The sequence below is a fragment of the Lonchura striata genome, chromosome 1 (assembly GCF_050655825.1).
Source record: "Lonchura striata isolate lonStrDom1 chromosome 1, ASM5065582v1, whole genome shotgun sequence".
In the NCBI taxonomy this organism is placed as follows: Eukaryota; Metazoa; Chordata; class Aves; order Passeriformes; family Estrildidae; genus Lonchura; species Lonchura striata.
In genome coordinates, this window is record NC_140703.1 from 8,056,338 (window position 1) to 8,079,215 (window position 22,878).

At 34.1% G+C, this 22,878-nt stretch overlaps 1 long non-coding RNA gene across 1 annotated transcript; it reads left to right on the forward strand.

Annotated features, from left to right (window-relative positions):
* The first annotated feature begins 322 nt into the window (after positions 1-322).
* Positions 323-20,163, forward strand: LOC116183410 (uncharacterized). Its single transcript, XR_004148039.3, has 4 exons — positions 323-373; positions 4,934-5,002; positions 17,194-17,330; positions 19,607-20,163. It is a non-coding gene; the product is annotated as an uncharacterized LOC116183410 (long non-coding RNA).
* The last annotated feature ends 2,715 nt before the right edge of the window (positions 20,164-22,878 follow it).

Here is a 22,878-nt window from a genome sequence, read left to right on the forward strand (position 1 = left end):
AACAGAAATCATAAACCAAAGTGATAATTTTTATTACATTCATCCTAACATTTTTCTAAAAGCTTTCAATTGCAAAAGCAACCCCCACTGCATTCATTTCAACCACTCCCAGCTTTTTTTTAAAGAACACAGTAATTAAGAAGAAGCCAACAAAAGTGAAGATACCCAAGTGGATAAAAATTGGTTTGTAATACATTGAAATATGTTTCCCAATTATATTTTGCTGCAGTCTTCCCTGTGTGGGTTTTTTGGTTGTTTGGATTTGTGGTTTTTTTTTTTTTTGGTGTTTTTTTTTTTTTTTTTTTTTTTTTTTTTTTTTTTGTGTGTGTGTGTTCTCCAGGGTCTGAATCTTCTGGATATATTAAAATCCAAGGTAAGAATCCACAGCTTTTTATATTCCTCTTTGTTCTTCTAATATCATAAAAACTTGTAAATCCAAATGAACATTAAGGAGACAGATTGATAATATAATTAATTATACACAAAGCTGCAATTAAGTTAGACTAACTGTGTTGAGATGTAAATTATGTCATAAGGGTGCCCATGGGAGCTGTGCAAACACATAGAGCAGAATAATTTGATCTTTGGATTAGAAGTATTTTATCTCTGTGTTTATGTGTATTTAAACATATTTTACATGAAGAACACTATTACTTCAATCTTAGGTGGTTTTCTGGTAGAAAAATATTTCTTGCCCAAGATATTTTCCACTACATTATTTAAAGATTATTGACTGACTGTGGTGGGCTGACCCTGGCTGAATGCCAGAAGCACACAAAATTCAGTCTATCAGCCCCTCATCAGCTGTGCAGGGCAGAAAAAAAACATGCATCAAAAAACCCATGTGTCAAGATAAGGTCAGGAAAAGATCATTCAGCAATTAATTAATTAAGATGGGAGGCAGATGACCTGTAATAAAATACTGTATATATTCAAGCTTTAGACAATGAGGGTTATTTTTTATACTAAGTGAAATCAAGATTTATCTACAGAGAAATAGAAAATATGCACCCAAAAGCATAACAAATATTGAAGAGGAGATAAAAGCAATATTTGTCTTTAAGTACAATATTAAATATTTATGATCAGTAGGCATCTACTGTATAAAATTCTCTTTCATATGTATGATTATTTACCTAAAATACAATAGATGCAAAAATCAGAATTAGAATTATTTCTCAAAAGAATGATTAGTATATTTAGTTGGAATGATTGAATCATAAAATAGTCTGGGTTAGATAGGATTTTAAAGATCACCTTGTTCCAACACTGCCATGGGCAAGTGTTCCACTTTCCACTAGACCAGGTTGTTCAGGATCCCATCCAACCTGGCTTGAAACAAAATTCAGTCTGATGGATTGATGGAACAAAAAGCACACATTCATAAAACCATCTTTCTGAATCAAGTAGGAATGGATAATTTGGTATGGAAAAAAAAAAAAAACACAGAAAGAGTGGAAACATTCACACTCTTCACTGCAAGTTAAAGTCATGTTTTGCCAGAGATCAGAAAGAGAGAAACTGAAGAACAAAGGGTCCAATTTAGATTCTGAAACCAGAAAAACAAATCAGAATATACTGTTGAAGTCAAAATAAAAAAACCCCTAAATTTATTTTGAATATTATTTTTCCTCTGGAGACTGATACAATTCTGAATAAAAAATGTATTTTTCAAATGAAAAATATAGTCATTTTTTCTTTAATAAATCTCAAATCAATGTGAGAAATTTTGTGGGAAAAAAAATCAAAACACATCTGTTCCAAACCCTGAATTGCAAAAAAGAAAAATGAAAAATAATATTTGCATCTATTGATGAACATTTAAATGAAAAATTCTGACAAAATTTCAAAAGTTTGAAAAATCGTTGAAAATTCATCAAACCCACCCTTATGTATGTTTCTAGAAATCATCATTTTGAAAGAAAATTTTTTCCCTTTCATAGCTTTCTATTGGTAAGTCCTAGTGCAAGAAACCCAGGAATTGTGATTTTAGAAAGGGTCTAACATTACTGGACTTCAGTCCTCTCTCATCTGGCTTCTAGACACTGAGGGAGTACAGAGGTACACAGAATAATTTTAGCATGCTAATTCTCAGAATTATTTAAAGAAGTAAATATAAAAAAAATATTTAATTTCATGTACACAAGAGGTGGCTCGAGTTCTGCTTTTAAGTACACTTTTTGAAACAGAAGCAATTTCTCTCATTGGTTGTTTCATGGTAGTCTTGACCAGTATTTCAGGTTTGACAAAAAAGGCAGCCCAATGTATTGCCTGCAATGCGTATTAAATAGAATTGAAAGCAAAACCAGTAGCAAAAAACCCTCAAAATTGTAAGACACAAACACAGTAAATCCCCTATCCAAGTGGATGGAATAATTTAGATTAAAAAAATGAAAACTAGTGGAGAGATTGGAGAAGAAAGAAAAAATGCACAATATTTTTTTACTGTGGTCAAAAAGAGACTGCAGAGGATTATAATTTAATAACTTTTGTATCTCATGCTTAAATATTCCTTCAGAATACCCTGTGTATACCTTCTCCTACAAAAGAAAAACAACAAGCAGTTGTTTCAGATTTATTTTAGTCTCACAAGGATTGCTGTCTCAACACTGCAAAAATTTTGAGGAGCTCTAAATAATAATCAAGATACAAGGTACAAGAAGCATCACAATAACTGACAAAAGGAAATAGGGTGCTGCAAATATCAAATACTGAAGAAATGCATGAGGTGACCCAAATATGCCAGCAAAGGCTTCCATGCTAGTCTTTCAAGAAGTGATAATTTTACACACGATGCATTTAACAGATATTCACAAAGTAACTGTGAAATTGTACAGCCAGCGTTACATTGCCAACAACTTCCTCCTTTGGAAAGTAAGCTGTGGCAGGTGACATCCATATTTACTTTTTCTAATCTTATTTTTATCACCAGAACAGACATGTCATCTCACTTGGAAGAAGAGCTAGAAAAATTTCTCAAAAAAACAACTATTATTTCTACAATTCCTGAGCACTAATGATAGAGCATAAACACTATTTTCTTCCAATGGCATGGAACATGGCTTATCCAGCAGGCTCTACAGTCCATTTTTACAGTTTTCTTTAGGAGATCTCTAAGAAGGGGGAGAGATGACACATGCTTAAAAATTTCATAAACTTTCTACCCAATTAAAAAAGTTGTGTAAGACTTAAAGCCCAAATATTTCTGCAGCATGAATTACAAATGACTGAGTTTCTGTAAGAATTTCCTGGGATGTTTTCGGGTACAGGTAATCCAGAAGCTGGAGATGCTTTCCCAGATGTATAAAAAAGCATTTTGGATATTGTTTCCTGGACTGCAGCATGCCAAAATAATATTGCTCAAAGAGTGAAATTGTTCATGGCAGAAATAGAAGATACCACCCAAGAGCAAAGGTGACATGTTCCTGGCAGTGTTCAAGGCCAGGTTGGATGGGGTTTTGAGCAACCTGGTCTAGTGGAAGGTGGCCCTGCCCATGGCAGGTGGGTTGCAGATGCTCTTTGATGTCCCTTCTGACTGAAACCATTCCATGATTAGATGATTCTATGAAAAATTAATGCTCATAAACAGAAATGTCCTTGGGACACAACATTCATCTGTTCATTGAGAAAAGGCAAAGTCCAATACTGTTGTTTTGCTGTTTGTTCAGTTGTAAATATTTTCTAGTTATTCAACAAGACCATCTCCATGTGGAAGTTCTCTTGTTATTTACAGGTGGAAGCATTACAATTCTGTAAGTTGCATAGTCTCCAATTAAAAATACAAAAGCTCAAGCAGATAAAAAAAGAACTTATACTTAAGCTGTTTATCTGAGCAGGAACCACCAAATTATCAGGAGGATTTGATGTGTACTGTCAAATCTGGAACTGCTTAAACTCTGTAACTACATAACTTTATTAGTCATTACTTCATTATTAGAAAAATAAAGTAAAAATAATAAATTTTTAAAAACTGGGGAGACAGAGCTAATGATATATCTATTAAAAATAGAATTTTTGATCAGAAAAAAATAATATTACAGAAAAAAATGTGCTATGTGGTAATATAAAGCACTCAGTCAACTATCAAAAGAAACATTGGAAAACTAAATATATAATCTTTTAAAAACAGAGAAGAAAAATTAGTGGTGATGTCTTTAGAAGCAAGGCTTACTGACTTAGGTTTGAAAAATTTATAGCTAAATTAAACCTGTAGACAAACTGATTTTTAAAAATGTATTAATCTTTTAATCAGATTTACATAATGTTAAGCTATTCTTTGATATAGTTTCAAAACCAGGTCATTTACTTCTGTGGCGAGAAAAGGTAAAGGAAGGTGATTTAAACTTTCTGGGTAAGATTCATTGGCGCAAACCTTTCTGTACTTCAGTGAGGTACAGGCAAAAATCTTGACCTCTAAGACAATGAATTTTATGGAGTTCTACAATTTTAAAAAACAATCTACACTAAAAATAAAAAGCAATGTCTAGGAGATTATTTCTAAGAAGTATTAATATTTCCTTTTGAAGTGAAACTGTAGACCTAGTGAACATAAAAACATTGACCTGAAATTAAAAATGTTTGAAGATCATGGAATCATAGAGGTTTGGATCGGAAGGGACCTTAAACAGCATCTTGTTCCAACTCCTGCTGTGGGCAAGAGCACCTTCCACTATCCCAGGATGCTCAGAGCCCCATCCAACCTGGCCTTGAACACTTCCAGGCATGGCACAGCCACAGCTTCCCTGGAAACCTGTGCCAGTTCCTCAGTGGCCTCACAGGGAAGAATTAATTTCTAATATCTAATCTAAACCAACTCTCTTTCAGTTTGATACATATCAACTTTGCATAAGAAAATACAAGATATTGCAAAGAAAGTATGAAATAACCATTTTTTGTCTTTCAATGTTTTAATTAGACATATTTTTGTTTATAGGTATTACACTCCACCTCTTCACCTATTTTTATGTACTTCAAGAATTTCAAGCCTTTTCTGGTTTTGGAGGTGAAGATTTCACTTAATATCATTACTGTCAAAAACTGTATCAGGCACATGCTTAGAGAAATGCTTAGGAGTGGCATGAAAGAAAAATACTGTCTTCATATATGACTATAAAGTTTACATACATGTTTTCTAAATTAGACAGTATTTGAAATGTCTCAACACTATCTATCAGTAATATTTATAAAATAATAACAAATATGGCAAAAAATCCACCCTGTAATTACCTGATTGGATAGACTGTAATAGGTACTTTAATGACATTATAAAAGACATTATACACATGTTAATACTCACAAATCTAAGCTTGTGGCAAGTCTATCATTTGTACACGGTAACAACAAATTCATGCTTAGAAGATTTAAGCATGAAAATTGAACTCATATATGTATTATTAAAAACTAAATATAAAGATGTGTTCTCAGCCACATTGAAATATGGAAATTCTTCTGACACAATGATATATGAAGTTAGTTTCTAGATGAAAAAATATGGAATGAGGATTGTTTTTAGGAGCACAGTAATTATGTTTTTTTCTTACTATACACTTCTGGTTTCAATAAACTAATATTCAAAAACACCTTGGTTACGTATTTTGGGGTGAAAAACTTAAAGGATTCATATAAGAGCTCTTACATCACACCATCTTTGATAGAAAGTAACACATTTGTTAAAGCAAGAAAATTGAAATTACTATAGTAATGAAACTGTAATAATTGTGAATTCTCCCTCTATATCAATATGTACTATGATTAGAAGGAGCTCTAAAACACGATAAATCAGATGAAACTGAAATTAAAGACAGGTTAAGTAATATTTAAATAATTTATAAGATTTATCATTAGTTGCTTTTTATCTTGAAGACAATAAAAATATTAATTATAGGGGTGTTAATCAATAAATGAAATATTACGATGCATTTTTAGCAATTTATATATCCACATTCTTCACGTTCTGCCAGAAAAAAAAAAAAGAGTAACATGCAGAGTAACATCCAAAGTAGTAACATATTTATAGCACATCAAAACTTTTCTGGATAAAATTGTGCATTCTCACAGGTATCATTTCATGGTGTCCTTATCACACAAAGCCAAAATATACTCACTACCATGTGTTTAAATATATTCCAATCCCCCAAATGCACACATTTTAAGGTTTATTGCCCATTGTAAAAAAACTTGAAAAAAACAAAAAACACTCTTTTTTCTCAAAGGCAGCTCATTCCTATTTTCATACTCTTTTTTCCAACCCCAAATGTTCTTATTATCCCCCTCAGGAAACCAGTCCCTTTCTTTGTCCACAGAATGCAGCCTTAAAAGTATAGATAAAAATATCAGGCATACATAACATAATTCATAATGTAAAATATTAAAAATCATAGATGCTTTTATGTTCAGAGAAAAGTGATTATCTCCTTTCAGCAGGAAAACTTACTATGTGTCTCTTAAATCAAGGCACAATTATAATTCTGATTTAGTTCTGATAGTGTTTAAATATCCAGATATCTCTTTAAACAGAAAAACAAAATGGGGGAAAAGCACCAAATAAAACAAGCAAGCAATCAAAAAACAAAATAAATACAGGAAACAAAGAAACAAAAAAAAAAAATCCCAAACCTACCCACCAAATCAACAAAAACCCTGACAAAGTTTCATTAGAAAATCTTTCTTGTCAGAAAGGGAAGCCACTTCATCTCATGTTGCATATTGACTGCAGTTGCTGAAATTAGAAGTCACTTTTGAAGACCTGGATCAGGTCAAACAGGAAGCACACAAGTATTTAAAGATTTCAAATGCAATGCCCTACACTTCTGTCCCATGCCAATTAATTTCTACAGAGAGCACAAAGAATCACTTGCAGATGAAAATTCCTGTATCTAAAGGTTTAGGCTCTGGTTTTGTTGTGTTTGTTGTGCCCACATGTTCTCTTACTCAAAGAAACTGATTTTTGTCTGACTTCATCATACCATCTGACGTGAGTTACAAACAAAACATATCCAAGGAATTCAACCATTGTTGGGGAAGATGAAACAGGAAAGACTTATAAATATGTTGCAAAATATAAATATTTTGCCTGGCAAAAGATTTTGAGAATATGGAAACTATAAGTGAGATTGAAATGAAAGCAAGCTTTGAGATACCAAGCCGTAGTTACTGAACAACTGGAAAACAACAGTTGAAGGTAATCCCCTTTTGATTAAAGAATACCCTCTGCTTGCAGAGAGGTCCAAAGGTCAGAGCAGACCCTACTAGTTTGGCAGAAGGGGTCCAAAGAGTAGTTTTTATGGTTTAAAATGTAACACAGTATGGTAATGTAATGATTCTTATAGGACATATGTAAATGCTATAGGATTTGTATCTTGTACTAAATTGCTAAGTGAAAATTAGAATATTCAGCACAGAAGAAGATTTATTGTATTGTAACAGGAACTTCTGTCTCTTACTCTTGCTCTCTTAGTCTCTTGCTCTTGCCTCTCTTGCCTCTCCCTTGCTCTTTTGGGCCTGCTCAGAGCTGGGGCTGGCGTCCAAACAGGGCCCTGCACCCAGCCCTTTGCAATAAATCATAATGATAGTAAAAGGGTTTTAAAATCATGGGGATTTAGGGTTAAAAGGAAAATTAAGCTTAGTAGGCCCTGAAAAGAAAAATAAATACCCTAAGTACACGAAGACCTTGTACCTTGCTAGCACTGCACCTGTGTAGCTAATACATGATAAATGATAAAATTGTTAGATGTGATGATTGTTTAGTAATTAAATATAATTACTGTTTAATCATAAGAATAATCATGAGAAACTGTGGTCAGGGGATTAAGATTAAGAGAAATTCATGTATACAATAGAACAATGTAAGTTTAATAATTAATATATAAATTATATAACGATAGAATATAAAATACGTTCAGCTCGAAAGCCATGTTGGAGTCAGATTTGGGTCTGTACCTCTGATTCCCAGAGCTCTCAATGAAAGCATCTGCAGATAATCATATCCTGTGATTCTGTGTGTTCCTGAACGCTGACAATAAGTTCCAAGACCTGGCTTCAGACGTCTCCCGTCTCCGTCCATCCCGACCCTCCTACCAACCAACGCTCCAACAAACCATAAATCCAGGAGAGCTTTTATTTAACTATCAATTCTTTGCTTTCATTACGTTCATATAAAAATGGTGATAGCGATTAAAAATTAAGAGGTAAGGAAATAACGTTAGCAATAAATTAATTCAGGGACCCAAATGCGGTGCAAATTGCTCTCTGTTTGTTTGGTTTTAAAGTGTGGGGGTTTTATTTCTTCTGTTCTCAGATGAGGAAAATGACATGAAAACAAGTGCAAAAAAATGTTTCATCAAACACAGACAATAAAGTACCATTGGAAATCAATTAAGATGTCTAGTTACTTGCAAGACAATTTTTGCTGCGTGATAGACTTCTAAGTTTATTCCAATATATTGAAATCTATAAAAGATGTCATATTACTTTGGCTTCATAATTTCTTCATCTGTCCCAATATTCTTAAACTTCTTTCCATCAAAGAGAATATTTAAAGTTTTCTGTGACTTGTGTGTTTTTTCCTCTTATATATTGTCAGAATTGTGAGGAAATATGTGATGAGAATAGAAAAACTGCTTATTATTCAGGTCTTATAACAAGACTTGTAAGAACTTACAGAGAAAAACATTTCTGTCATCTAATTTCTTTCAGAAATAATAATACTAAGAACAGAAAAACACTCCATATCTGAAATGAGAATGGAATATGATTGAAAAGCAATCTATTTTAATGTAAACAAGAGGTAGAAGTGAGATTATCTAGGTTTTTGTTTTTTTTTTTTTTTTTTCTGTTTAAGAGCTAGACTTGTGGTCAAAACTAGTCATTAGATTAACTTTCTAGGGTAGCAACCTACTATAGGTGGAGCAAAATATCCTCTGCAGATACTCTGCAGATACCCTCCTAAACACAGAAGCTTGGATGACTAGGTGCAAACTTGTAGTGAAAGTGAGAGGAGGTGACATTACCACATCAAAGTCTTTAGAGTAATTAATTTGGACAGTGGAAATTCATGGTATCTCTCCTATGGGTTTGGTCACCTTGTTACCATGTGAAGTTTTTACTTATGAAAATGTGAAATGTTCTCTGATGTTATTTACAAGAACCACATAATTTAGTTACTTTGGAAGAAAAATTTTAGAAAAGGACAGCATTTTAGAGAGAGATGACCCCACAGTAATTACTTTCTATGGCATTTTTAGTAACTATACATGTTAAGTACAAATTAAATCAAGCTTTACAAGAACCCAGGTATTCAAGTGTACTATTGCAAATAGAATTGAAAGTCCTGAGACATTTTCCAGAAGCTGTCTGAAGGAATAGCTATAGAGTTACCAGGACATTACATATCACTTGATATCTAAAGATAGGCTTCTGCTTTTCCAAACTGATGAAGAAATTAGTGCATCATTCACTGCACTCATGTGTGGTAGCAAAATTAAGGCCTGCCTTTGTATGTGGCACAATCAAAAATTGAACCTCTAAAAGAGTTCATTAAACTTTTCTCTTCTTAAGGGTTTTTCTTAAGCATAACAGGTAACAGCGTAACAAATCAGTGATTTGTTTCCAAAATTTTACACAAATTTTAAAAAGTATGCTGGATTTAGGGGAGGTAACTTAATTGAAGGCATAGCTGAAAAGATTCATGCTTCCAAAAATGCATCACCATAACTATTAAGTTCTGGGATAGACAACTGAGTATAAAGTTTTATGGAAGAGGCAGAGTGAAATGAAAATGCATTTCTAATCTCCTTCTATCAGATAGTTTTGATCCTTTCTGCAGACATCTGAAAACAAGCAATGTCTGGGATTATTCCCAGTTGCAATCATAAACACAACTATAAATACTTCTAGGACAGCCTTCTTGACTGGCCACCTGGAAACAACCACATGACTTTTAAAATCTTAGTTTAATGCATGAAACTTTAAGAAAGGAAAAGTCAAATTACTATGACAAAATATTGAGTACTCATTCATATCCATTGATTTTTAAAATTATATTTTAATGCCAGTTCTGATAGGAGACACACTTCAGTGATCTCTGTGAATATGGGAAGGAGAAATCTGCAGCCAGGCACACAAAGAAAAGAAATTCTGGTATCTCTGTTTAAGAGTACAATTTAAACAGATAATTATAATGGTATAAAAAGAGATAAAAATTCAGCAATGGTGACACCATCAAGAAAGAAGGAAATGTAAAGTTGACCTTAAAAGAGCGGTTACAAAAATAAAACAAAACCAAAAATTGTGCTTATTGCTCTGCACTTGGAGCCTGCTTAGAACTCTGGTAGACTGTCAAGCTGAGAGTGCTAGAAATGCTTCTAACTATTTATTTTGTCTTTTTCAAAGCATTTGAATCTGTATGCAAAATATAAGAAATTATATATTAATATATACAATTTATATATATAAATAACATTTGGTCTGGATCAGAGCCACTGTGTATACATTCATTTGTTGGATTAAAACCCAGCCTTGCTTTTAATAGCACCAAAGTGACAACACACTAAGCTATTAGGTGAAAAAATTGTACAGCCCTCAGAGAAGAATTTATTTTTTTAAAAAGAATATATAAAGAAAGAAAATTAATATTCTTTTCTTCTTAGCTCCTCATAAAGTATTGCCATAAAAATATTCAAAACGTGTTTTCACTTGCAAAATGAGAGCTTTACTGGATTTTTCGAGTACTTTGAAACTGCCCAGTTTACTCATAAAACAGTCTCAATGCATCTTTAATACATTCAGCATTATTGATTTCTACAAAATATTCTCTGTCAGATAGTTTGAGTTATAGTTGAATACCAACAGTGGAATTCTCCAGGGTCACAGAGATAAATTGTATACTGGAAATAGAAGAACAAGTAATTGTGTCTCTTTCTTGGTAACTCCAGTAAAACCAACATCCTGAGGCAGCCAAGCCAGCATTTATTTCATGTGGGTTCAACTTTTGAATAAATAGAATTTTTCTTCTGTTGTGTTAGGGAGCTTGGTTTTTTTTTTCACTTTTTTGTTCTTGTTAATTATTATAAATAACAGCAGTGTAGTTGAAACTTTGAGATAAACTGACCTTGCTAATATTTATACATAAGTTTTATTAGCATTTTTTAATGGAAATTACTTTTTTTTATATTAGTTATGGCAATTTCAAATAGTAAAATATATTTTAGTAGGAGCACAATGGTTAGGATAGTTCTACTCAGAACAAGATGTTTTTGTTTTGAACTTTTAAAGTCAATGCTGTTCAATCCAGATATATTTAAATCATGAAAATAAAAGGATGTAGGACCTGTGTTTACAATAGTTGAACTTGATTGAGGTTCAGCAGACAGTTTCATGATTCTTTGGTATAAAATTACAGATGAAATATATCAACAGAAGCCTCAGACTGAGAAAACCCAACATGGTTGCTGGTTATGGAAGGAGTATAATTCTGTGGATCAGCTGCAAACAGCTTTAGAGATTAGAAAGAGAGGATAAAAGCATACAAACCATAGATTTAGAAACTAATTTAAAAAATTCTAAACTACAAATTTAAGAAAATTATATGTCTAAACAAATTCTGATCCAAATAAGGAGTCATGCAAAGATAGAGCCATGTCAACCTCTGACCATTATCATCATACTTTTAGCAAAATACTGAGATGCTTGATGACTCATTGTAAACTCCTTCCAAATCTTTTCAAGTTCATTGGAGAATACTAGCTATGTCAGTCTTAGGATCTGGAGTAACACTGGAAGAATGAACATAACAAAATGAACAAAAGATACTAAAATGAATAACAACGTTAAGAGTGTTATGGAGATTTCAAGGGTGTAATGAAGCTTTTTAGTAATAGAGATGATGAGAAGATTTGGGCTTTGAGCATCCAGTGTTAGCATCCTTATACCTAGACTAGCAATAATGGCTGTTTTATAATTTGATTATCCTGTAAAAACATTAATCACACTAAAAACTAATTCCAGACAATGCACAGAATGTGCTATCTTTTTGCTTATAAGATTTTTAGTGCAATTTTTTCTTATGAATGTTTTCTGCTTGTTCCTCTTGTAAAAATTTTCCTAAAGACTTTTTTTATTATTCAACTGAAAAGATGATACTGATTTATCTTATACTAATAAATGAAATTCAGTTTTAGTGAGACATGAAGATTTATCTGTTAAAAGTAACACACTGTTGATCAAGACCTTGACCCTCATCTTTTTCCCCCTTACAAACATCTTTTTAATAAAATATACCTGTATGGATGATGTCACACCAGGTATATCCACAAAGAGCATTTTGAGTGAGTTTTGCTTAATCCACCTGCTGCATTCCTAGCATGCAGTTCCAGAACTTTCTCTCTTGTGCTTATAAGTGGGAATGCTATCAATTTTAATACACTAAACCAACCTGAATGCAAGAAACTATTCATTCTTCTTCTAAAGATAATAGACCATAGAATCAAAACCCTAGGTTGGAAGGGACCTTGTAGATACAAGGTCCCTTCTGCTGTGGTCAGGGATCCTTTTCACTATACCAGGTTACTCAGAGTCCCATCCAGCCTGGCCTTTGAACTCTTCCAGGAATGGGGCAGCCACAGCTTTTGTAGAAAACCTGTGCCAGGGCTTCACCACCCTCACAGGGAAGAATTTCTTCCTAATCTCTGATTTAATCCTACTCTCTGTCAGTTTGAAGCTGTTGCCCTTGTCCTGTCACTCCAGACCCTTGTGAATAGTCTCTTTCAATATTTCTCTTGAGCTCCCTTCAGGCACTGGAAGGCCACAATTAGGTCACCCCAAAATCTTCTCTTTTCCAGGCTGAACAATCCCAGTTCTCCCAGCCTCTCCTCCCAGCAGAGCTGCTCCATCCCTCTGCTCCCCTCGGTGCTCCTCTGGCCTGGCTGCAGCAGGTCCCTGTCCTTGCTGTGCTGGAGCCCAGAGCTGGATGAGGCACTGCAGGTTGGGATGGATTCCTTTATTGTGTCTATCTGCATGTGCACACCCACAAACATGTCTGTGTTCACATATTTCTATTCATTTCCTAACTAGCAAAAAAAAAAAAAAAAGGTCCTACTATGCTTTCAATTGCTTGTAAATCTGTCATACTGCTTCAACAAGCTTAATATTGACTTGTTTGCTTGACTTTATTGACTTTTTCCTGCAGCAGTCCTTTTTTCCAAGAATATATTGTTGCTTTCAGATTACTTTACATCACATTTCAAAAATAACCTGATGAGATAAGTCAGCATTGTTGGAGATGTAGCTGAACATATGTCACATATTTCACTGTTATACACACACGCACACACACACACACACACACACACACACACACACACATATATATATATATATATATATATATATATACACATACATATATATATATATACACACATATGTACATATGTATGTATATAAGATTTTCCATGTTATTCTTACTAAGTTTTACTGGAAAGAAAGCATAGATTATGACAAAATTGATCTGACATGTGAAGGATGAACAGAGGTACATGATCTGACATCTACAAGATTACAATGAAAAAGTCAATGACTTCCTTTTAAACTCATTTGGAATACTATTAATCTTACAAAGAAATTATATTCTTCCAAATGTATTTTTTAGTTCAGTATCTCTAACTTCTCTGCAAGCCTTACTCATGGCAATGGCTTTGTTCATAGACCTGGATTACAAATCCCTTTAAGAAAAATTAAAGCTCAGGTTTTAAGATCTGTTTCATCTGGGTTGTCTTTTTTGGGGGGTATTTTTGTGACTTTGTTTTTTTTTTTTTTCCTTTACCTTTCTAATTTTGTTCTTCAAGCTTTCTGTCATGGCTAATATTCTTACTAGCATTGTAATTGATCTCCTGCTAATTTTTTTCTTTGTGCATTTCAGGCACACTCCATTAGCTCATTCTTCTTAAGCTTGATAAAACTTTTCCCTGTGCCAAACTGTTAGCTCTTTTAAGGCTTATTTTCATACAAAAATAATACCAATATAATTATATGGATATAGTTAACACAGTACAGTTCCTTCAAATTGGCACAGCTGTTCTGTTATACATTTAAGCCAACAGAGATGCTTCTTTAGGCACTGCTATGTGACAAATTCTACACATAATTTTATATTACTGGTTTTACTGGAAAATGAACAGTTTCTGTAGAAAATTGTACCCTTAACCAATTTAATTATGCCAGAATGAAATCTAATAATAGACATCTATTTTCTTTGGCTTCAATCCTGCAATAAACAAAAGATCAAGCTCTATATTTGATTACACAAAGGACTATATCCATAAAAATGAAATTATTAGCATCATGGGAAAAAGTATTCTCATCAAAGAGAGTGAATAGGCCCAGCCTTCTGCTATTATGAAATATAGCCTTTCCATAGCTGTGTATAGAGAGGTTTAATTTTATACCTCTGCAGTGCTAAATGACAGTGTTTAGCATCTTATTACAGCAAAGATGAGCATGATTAATACTTCTGCACAGAAAGGAGACCATGCCAGGATCACACTTCACACTGAGTAATGAGTTCCCCTTTGACTGTGAGGCAGAATTTCCTTATGCGTTATATGGGAGTCTTGGAAGATTAAACCATGATTCCACTGAGGGCAACCAGGGAAGCCTCTCTGCCTCTTATGAAGCCCGCTGTTTCTTTTTAATAACAAAGGAAAAACTTGCATATTTTTTTACAATATATATATTCACAGTGGTGATATATTTTTTCTGTACAATGTTTAAGCATGTTTTCTTCTAAAAGTGCTTCATTCAAATAATATTAAGAGTATAGCACATATTTGTGTTCAGCTTTCAAATTTATTTGGAGACTAATTTAAACTGCTAATTAATTGTTTTGTTCATTACAGAAAATAATGAGTTTATTACAGAATCTCTAAAGCAACTAGAGTGCTTGGAAGAATTACTCTTTGGATATATTTACATAAAATAACTACTAAAATTATTCTGTGCTCTATTATAGATCCTAGTAGTATTATGTTTTTGTGAGGCATTTAAAAATAAATTAATATAAAAAATATCAGGAATTAAGGTTTAAAGAATGTCAGTTGACATTCTGAAGTATATTAAAGCATTACATTATATCCCCTTGCTATGCTTTACTAGAGAAAACAAAATATTACAAAAATATTCACATAACACAGTTGTTAGCAAGAACTTAGTAGTAAAGAAATATTAGTCTTCCTGAATGGATTTAATTGCAAGTCATGAGCATAACTCATGATTGGAAAAAAACAATGAAATGTTTTTTTTTTTCCCTAATGCTTTTGAAAGATTTCATTTTGTAACTTCTACTTTTTGTTAAGTACCTTTAAGAATTCAGTAAAATAAGGAAAACTTCAATATATTAGGATTGAAATTAATTTAAATTATTTAGATTCAAAGCCCAAACATATAAAATTGAAATAACAGGCCTGTTATACTGTGAGTTCATAAATCTCAGACACAGAACAGAGGACCTTGGGACCTGTATGTTTTAGTGAAAAATTACCCCTAAAATTTTAAATCCCTTATAGAAGTATTACTTATCCAGGAAACAAACAGGGTTTCTTGACAGGAGTGGGATTACAAGCTAAGGGTTTGTAAAGGTGTTACCTGAGCAATCTGAAGACACAGTTTTAATCTTCTTAGTTGAGGCAAGAAAATCAACTGCCCATCAAATTTTATGGTGCTTTTAGTTTAGTTTATTTTACTTCCCTAAAGCATGAAATTAAAAAGGAACAAGTGAAACTCAACTTCTCTCTTGTTTATGGGATTTTTTTTTTTTTTTTTTTGCATTTTTTGTGGTAACATAAAGAGCAGCAAATAGGATAAAAGAAGTCCATGACTGTTTTCATGGCTGTCATCAGCAAGGATTTCAAGAAGTGAGGTAAGAGATGTTCTTCATGCAGGTGTGGATCAAGGCCGTGCACATATTGCACTGCACATGTGGTCTTATGGCTGTGCACTTCATAATATGGAAATATTTGGAATTGCAAACTCATCTGCAGAATTTTATATCTTATGGAATCAAGTTCTATTCCTGAACACAGTAGCAACAATTTTGAACGGAGAAACATGTAAATGTGTTTTGCTATTCGCCCTTGCAGGGAGATACATAGCAAATACAGCACAGGATTTAGTTATTGCCAAAGAAAAACATGGTAAGGGTTGCTGCTACTTTTCACTTGTTGATAAAGAATTTTTAATTTCTTCATGATCCACCCTTTTTGGGTTCTTTATTTCTCACACATGTAAAACTCTTCAAGGCCAGTTGAAATGCAAACTAGTTGGTAAGGGCTCATAATTCATATCACATAGCAGTGTTTTCAAACTTTGTATAGTTTGCAGTAAAATCCAAGAGCTGAGAGTTCATCAATCACCTGTTTAATTGCCTGTAACAAACATTCAGGCAGCAAGAGGAAGAAAGTGAAAGGAGGGAGTACATCATCAACATAAACTGCAATCAGGCTGTTCTTCTGTTATCTTTATCTAGTACAGTGCTATCCATTCCTGTACTCAGGAGCAGGTTGGGAAAAGAAAAACCCATGACTGCTGTAAAGATTCTTCCTGCATATATACTCTTGAAGTTTGTATATTTGATACTTTTATGACACCCCACCTGCAATGTTACATTCAGCACAGCAAGGACAGGGACCTGCTGCAGCCAGGCCAGAGGAGCACCGAGGGGAGCAGAGGGATGGAGCAGCTCTGCTGGGAGGAGAGGCTGGGAGAACTGGGATTGTTCAGGCTGGAAAAGAGAAGGCTCTGGGGTGACCTAATTGTGACTTTCCAGTGTCCAAAGGGAGCCCAAGGGAAATATTGAAATAGACTATTTACAAGGGTCTGGAGTGACACGACAAAGACAGCTTCAAACTGACAGAGAGTAGGGTTAGATTGAGGTTAGGAAGAAATTCTTCCCTGTGAGGGTGGTGATGTAGCTGAATATATGTCACATATGTCACACAGGTTTTCTACAGAAGCTGTGGCTGCCCCATCCCTGGAAGTGTTCAAGGCCAGGCTGGATGGGGCTCTGAGCAATCTGGGATAGTGGAAAGTGTCCCTGCTCATGGCAACAGAGTTAACAAAATGGCCTTAAGACTCTTTCCAACCCAAACCATTCTGTGATTCTGTGAAGTACAGAATTTTATAATTGCAGTGTTTTTCTTGCAGGATTTCTTTTCCTTTAGGAATATGTAGAAGAATGGTGTTAAAGCAATGATGCTTGCAAGCATTTTACATATTTTAAATTATTACTTAAGGAATTGATGTGGAGCATTCAAGATGATGGACACGAACTAAAGATCATGGTAGGTACTGACTAGCCTTAAATGTTATCTGTTTGCTAGGATGAATAGTTTGCATTATTTCTATGTTTTCCCAAGGGGACTGGCAGAAAGAAATTTCTGTATGGAAATTCAAGTACTCAGGAGTACCTAAAGAACTCCAGGGAATTTTCAATTAGTTTTCATCATAGTTGTATCTCTGGAGAACTGTGTGCAAATATATATCCCTGGAAACAACTCACACCACTTTGCATTGTTCTGTTCTATTGTGATAAGAAAATGATATGTTTGGCGGCATAGAAAGCTTGGAGGTCAGTAAAAGAAAACAACAAGAAGAAGAAAACAAACAACCCCCCATTTAATTAAAAGAGTAGACAACTTAAAAAACATTGCTTCTAAAATAATTACTACTTTCAAGAAACTTCTGTCCAACTTTCAGTATATAAGTGTGTTCCTTAAATGAAATTGAAATTGAAAACACTGGAATTGAGAACCGACAGATATCAATCTTTTTGAATCACTAGAACTTTCACCTTTGAAGTTTAGCACTCCAGTTTTTCTGAGAGAAAGAATAGTCCTTGAGATAGCAATCATAATTAATGCTGCAATAATTAAGTTGACACTGAAGGTTTTCTGTAATGTTTTTATCTTGAAATCATGTCATGGAAATTCAGATACTAATTGCCATTATTTAAATATGAATTAAGCATGAAAGCTTTCAATACTGATGAAAATCCCAAATTAAACAAAGCTTGTATCTTTTATGTATGCTGTAAACCACAAGTCTATAAAACTAGAAGTGATATAAAACAAGAAGTCTGTCTAAAAATATTGACTGTCCATCAATTGAACTATTGATTTCTAGATATTCTAGCAGGTCATTTCCACAGCTGGAGAAAATGAAATCTTTTGGACCAATTCCCTTTTTCATACTTTCCCTGCCAAGACTTTATTCCTTATATGAACACTCTTTATTTAAAACAACAACAACAAAAAAAAATCTGTCCAGTAATCCACTTCTCCTAGGACTAGCTGCAATGTATAAAACTTCCAAAAAAACCTGCTGCTAAATATGTAAATTTATAGCAAATAGGATTTTAACTATCTGCTTATGGTTAGATGTTTGTTATGTTTTTTGAAGTTTATTACTGAGACTGTAACAAAATGTTTCAATCTTCTATATTTTATGACATAAAAATCTAAGATAAAAGTTTTCCTTAACTGTTTTTATGTGAACAAACCAGGATCATTCCTTTCAGAAATGAGCTCTTTCAGTTTTGAAAATATTTAATCAGAAAAATATAAATGAGCAACTCTGATACAGCCAGGACTAACATATAGATAAGATTTAATTCTAAATATTACCATTCTTTCATAGGGATGTAACTGCAATATAACTGTAATAAAAAGACTGAAAGTATTCTAGAATGAAAGGAACCAAGTGAAAATTTGTTCTTTCTTTCTCTGATTCCTCTTTGGATGTGTAAATGTGAAATTTTGTTTTTTCTTTCTTTGAAGCAGACAGATTGCCTAGCTACCTGCTTTTGGCACTTTTCTGTTTGATCTTATATGGAAAAAATAAATTGAATAAATTGAAATACATTCTAAATTAGTATTTTCAAAATCTTGTTCTCCCTCCATATGCCCAAAGATTATAATCTACCGGGATTATTTCTCCTTTACAATACTACCAGGAAAGCATTCTTGTCTTAAGAAAGAAGATAATTAGCCATGAGAATGTGTTCTATATCTACTCCAGCTAAGGCTTTTGTGGGGCTGGAAGGGAATTTCTGCTCCAACACCTGGAACACCTCTCCCTCTTCATTCCACCTTTGTACTATCACAGTTCACATGACACCACTCTCTGCCAGGTCCCTTATGCCTAATTATACAGGCACACAAACATTAACAATATAGTGTCTCAATAATACTTGTTTAGAATGAAGTGAACCTCCAAACCTCCAAGAATTGGTCCAGTAAATATCCAAACTGCAGGCAGCATTTGTATTCTGGGAAGTCAGCAATAACATAACCTTTTCACTGTTAGAGAGTCTTTTAGCATCAAAAAAAACTATGCATGTGTATGTTTGCATTTTAATAAGTTTCCATATGTGGTATGTTCAGTATGGATGTGTCCAAATACCAGGTCAAGAAAAATACATGGCAGCACATGATGCCACTAGAAAATAGTAATCATCCCTTTCCACAGTCTTCAGGCAGAAAATACAGCAATTCAAATTCAATTTTTCCTCTTTTTTTTCTTAATTTAAAAAGACTTTATCTTTCCATTTTCCTTTTAGATTTGTATGTAAGTGCTCAAGCCTGCAGCGTCAGCTTTACGAACCATTAACGCACAATTGTCCTGCACAAGTTATCACAACTTTGTATTTACTTGCTCTTTTTGCTCCCTGAAAAGTAATACATGGCATAATCCAGAGAGAGGAATCCTGCCTGTGAAAGATTGTTCTGGATTTGTTCATACTGCAGTTCTGAAGAATCCTATCAGTAACTGAGAGTTTTCAATTAATTACTCAATTGGGAAATACTTGTATTTGCATTCAATAAAATATGAATAAAATTTGTATTCAATAAAATATGGTCTTCATTTTCAGAGTGAAGAACTCTTGCCTGGGCTGGCTGAAGAGCCAAACAAGCATTTAAAATTTCTATGCTAGAGTGAAGTTTGGTTGGCAATGATTCATGGGGTCTTGTTATCATTCAGACTATCTCAGAAATTTCGTATCTAAATGCTTACATAGCTTGCATATGGGTAGGAGTCTAAAAATAGATGCATCTGTTGATGCATCTAGTAATGCCTGTAAATGCATTTGCAATTAAAACAGTTTTTCTAATGACATTTAACCTGCTTTCATTTTTTTCTGTATCTCATTGTGTAACTGTGAAGAGCTCCTGTGACTGCTGCCTGCTACTCCGAACATCTAAGCTGCAACATTTGCCTATCATTATCTCATCTTGATTTTCCAATTAGTCTCTTCTCTTGACAGCTTAATGCCTTGTTCTACCTACATCCTCAAAAAAAACTGTGGTATGCCTCTGGTATTTCAGAGTACATAACTCTGGGATTTACCCAAGGAAGGATTTTATGACACCTTAGGTATAAACAATTTTCATGACCATGATATGTAGAATCAGAAAGTATGAAAATGCAAACCTTCAAATTAACTCCTCTACTACTTCAGATGAGAGGGATTAGGAATATTCACCCTTACGTAGATAGACGTCACCTCTACTTTATTAGTTACCCAGCTTCGCCAAGCTGGATATTATCTTAATGTACCTTAAATTATTACCTTTATTCTCTGTAGTTGCATAGTCTCTCATTGTATATTCCTTAAAATCCACATTGTAAGCCACCTGAGGTGAAGTTTGTTTTTATTTTTTCTTTGTTTGAACAATTCTTGGTATAACATACCTCTAAACCTGGCTTGCATTCTTTTGTGTTATCACAGGAAAAATCAAATTCCTTCCTATACCTTTGGAACGGGAAGCAGTATTTCCCACCACTTGGGAATTTTCTGATGTTGAGTTTGAAACTAGGACATATTTTAGGAATTTATTAACTTCACTGCTTTTTGAAGTACCAAAGTGTCTTCTCATGATTGCTTCGTCCACTCATCTGATTAAGTTAACATGACATAAAATTTTCCTCAATTTATTAAAGACTTCTAGACCTTACCAGATGCAATGCACTAAATGTGAACAGTTGCTTACTGTTGATTATTTAGGGACAGTTTAAAATGTTCAGACACCTACAACTCTTTTTAGCTCCTAACTTCTCATTGATTTTCACGTTGGACACTTCATTCACAATCGACATTGCTCATAGTTAAATATCCTGTTCTTCTGCCAGCATGGATTTAAGTTGAGTTAGGTCTTTTGTGTTAAGTGACTAACTAGATATGATGGGGAGGTGGAGCAGGGGGTGGTGACAATTGGTGTCCCTCTGATCCAGGAGGACAATCCATCTGCACACAGCCCAGCCCAAGCTGCCATCACACTCAAGGTCCCTCAGATGGAGGCTAAATGGATGCCACTATTTTTCACAACCATTTGTCAAGGTTCTCTTTAAAACAAAATAATAAAAAAAACCAAAACAAACCCCCCCCAAAAAACCCAACCAAACAAAAACACACATAACCCTCCCCCCCACCCCCAACATAAAGGGCTTGATTTTTATATCTCCATTAAATTTCACACAGTAAGAACACATCAGCTTTGCAATGTGCTACTGAGAGCAGGGTGATATTTCCCTGGAAGTTCTTGGGCCCAGCCGCATACCCAGATATGTATAATCAATCTTTGGTGTTAGTGCTGTCTGATATCTAAAGCAAGGTGCTGGCTGGATGACCTGAGTGCAGCCCATCCCAAGATAGTCAGCGCTATGTTCTTGTCGATCATCTCCATATGCCTTTTCAACAAACTTATTGATAGATGGAAAGAAGTTATAAAGCCCAAAGTGGTAAAGCATTTGCATAACATCTTTATAATCTGGAAAGGTACAAATTCACCTACATGTCTTGAAACTGCTATTGTAAAATAATGTCTGAATTTAGCCAGACAAAAATTTAAAAATAAAAGCAACAGGCTTTTCTGTTAAAAGTTAAAAAGGTCTTCTACCAATTATTTTACCAGTTACATTCTCAAATTAGTCAAGCTAATGTTCTTTATTTTATCATCATCTCTATTTGCCAAGGTGAGTTTCCATAATGATGATTAGTAATATGAAGGCACCTATGTCTGTGAGACCTTTTCTAAATGCTATATGTGTTTAATGTTACAAATGGTGCTATTCCAGAAACAGAAAAAAAAACCCAAAACTTTTTCTTCTTAAGGAACTATATTTGAATGTAACTTACTATATCTGGAAGCAGAAAAAATAGCTTTTTACTTCAGTGTTGCAATGGCTTTAAAAGCTGTTGTGATACAATAAAAACTTAGAGCTAAGTGCAACAGCACCCATCTAAACTGTATGCTGATGAATTCTATGGATTCATAGAATATTAGAATAGTCAGAAGGGTCTCTTAAAAGTCATCTTGTCCAATCCTGGTGTAATAATCAGGGCTACTCAGAGCCTTTCCAATCTTACCTTGAATGTTTCCAGAGATGGGGTATCTCTGGATCAACATCTCTGAGCAATCTTCTACAGTGTTGTACCATGCTCATTGCGAGAAAGATTCAGTCTTCTATCTCATCTGAATCTACCCTTTTTTGGTTTAAAAACATCAACCCTTGTCCTGTCACAGCAGGCCCTTCAAAAATGTTTGCATAGGAATTTTGCAGGAAGGTCACCCTGAAGTCTTATCTTCTCCAGCCTGAACAATCCCAACTCTCTCACCCTCTCCTTATAGGAGAGGTGCTGCAGACCTCGGGTCATTTTTGTAGCCTCCTCTGGACTGGCTCCACAGGTCCATGTCTTTCAAGGGCTGCAGATTCCAAACCTAAATCAATGGATGCCAGGTGCAGTCTAACCAGACAAGAGGTAGTTGATCATGACTTCAAAGCTTAAAATTTGAGGTGAGGAGAATTTCTTCAATTTATATTTTTCTTATG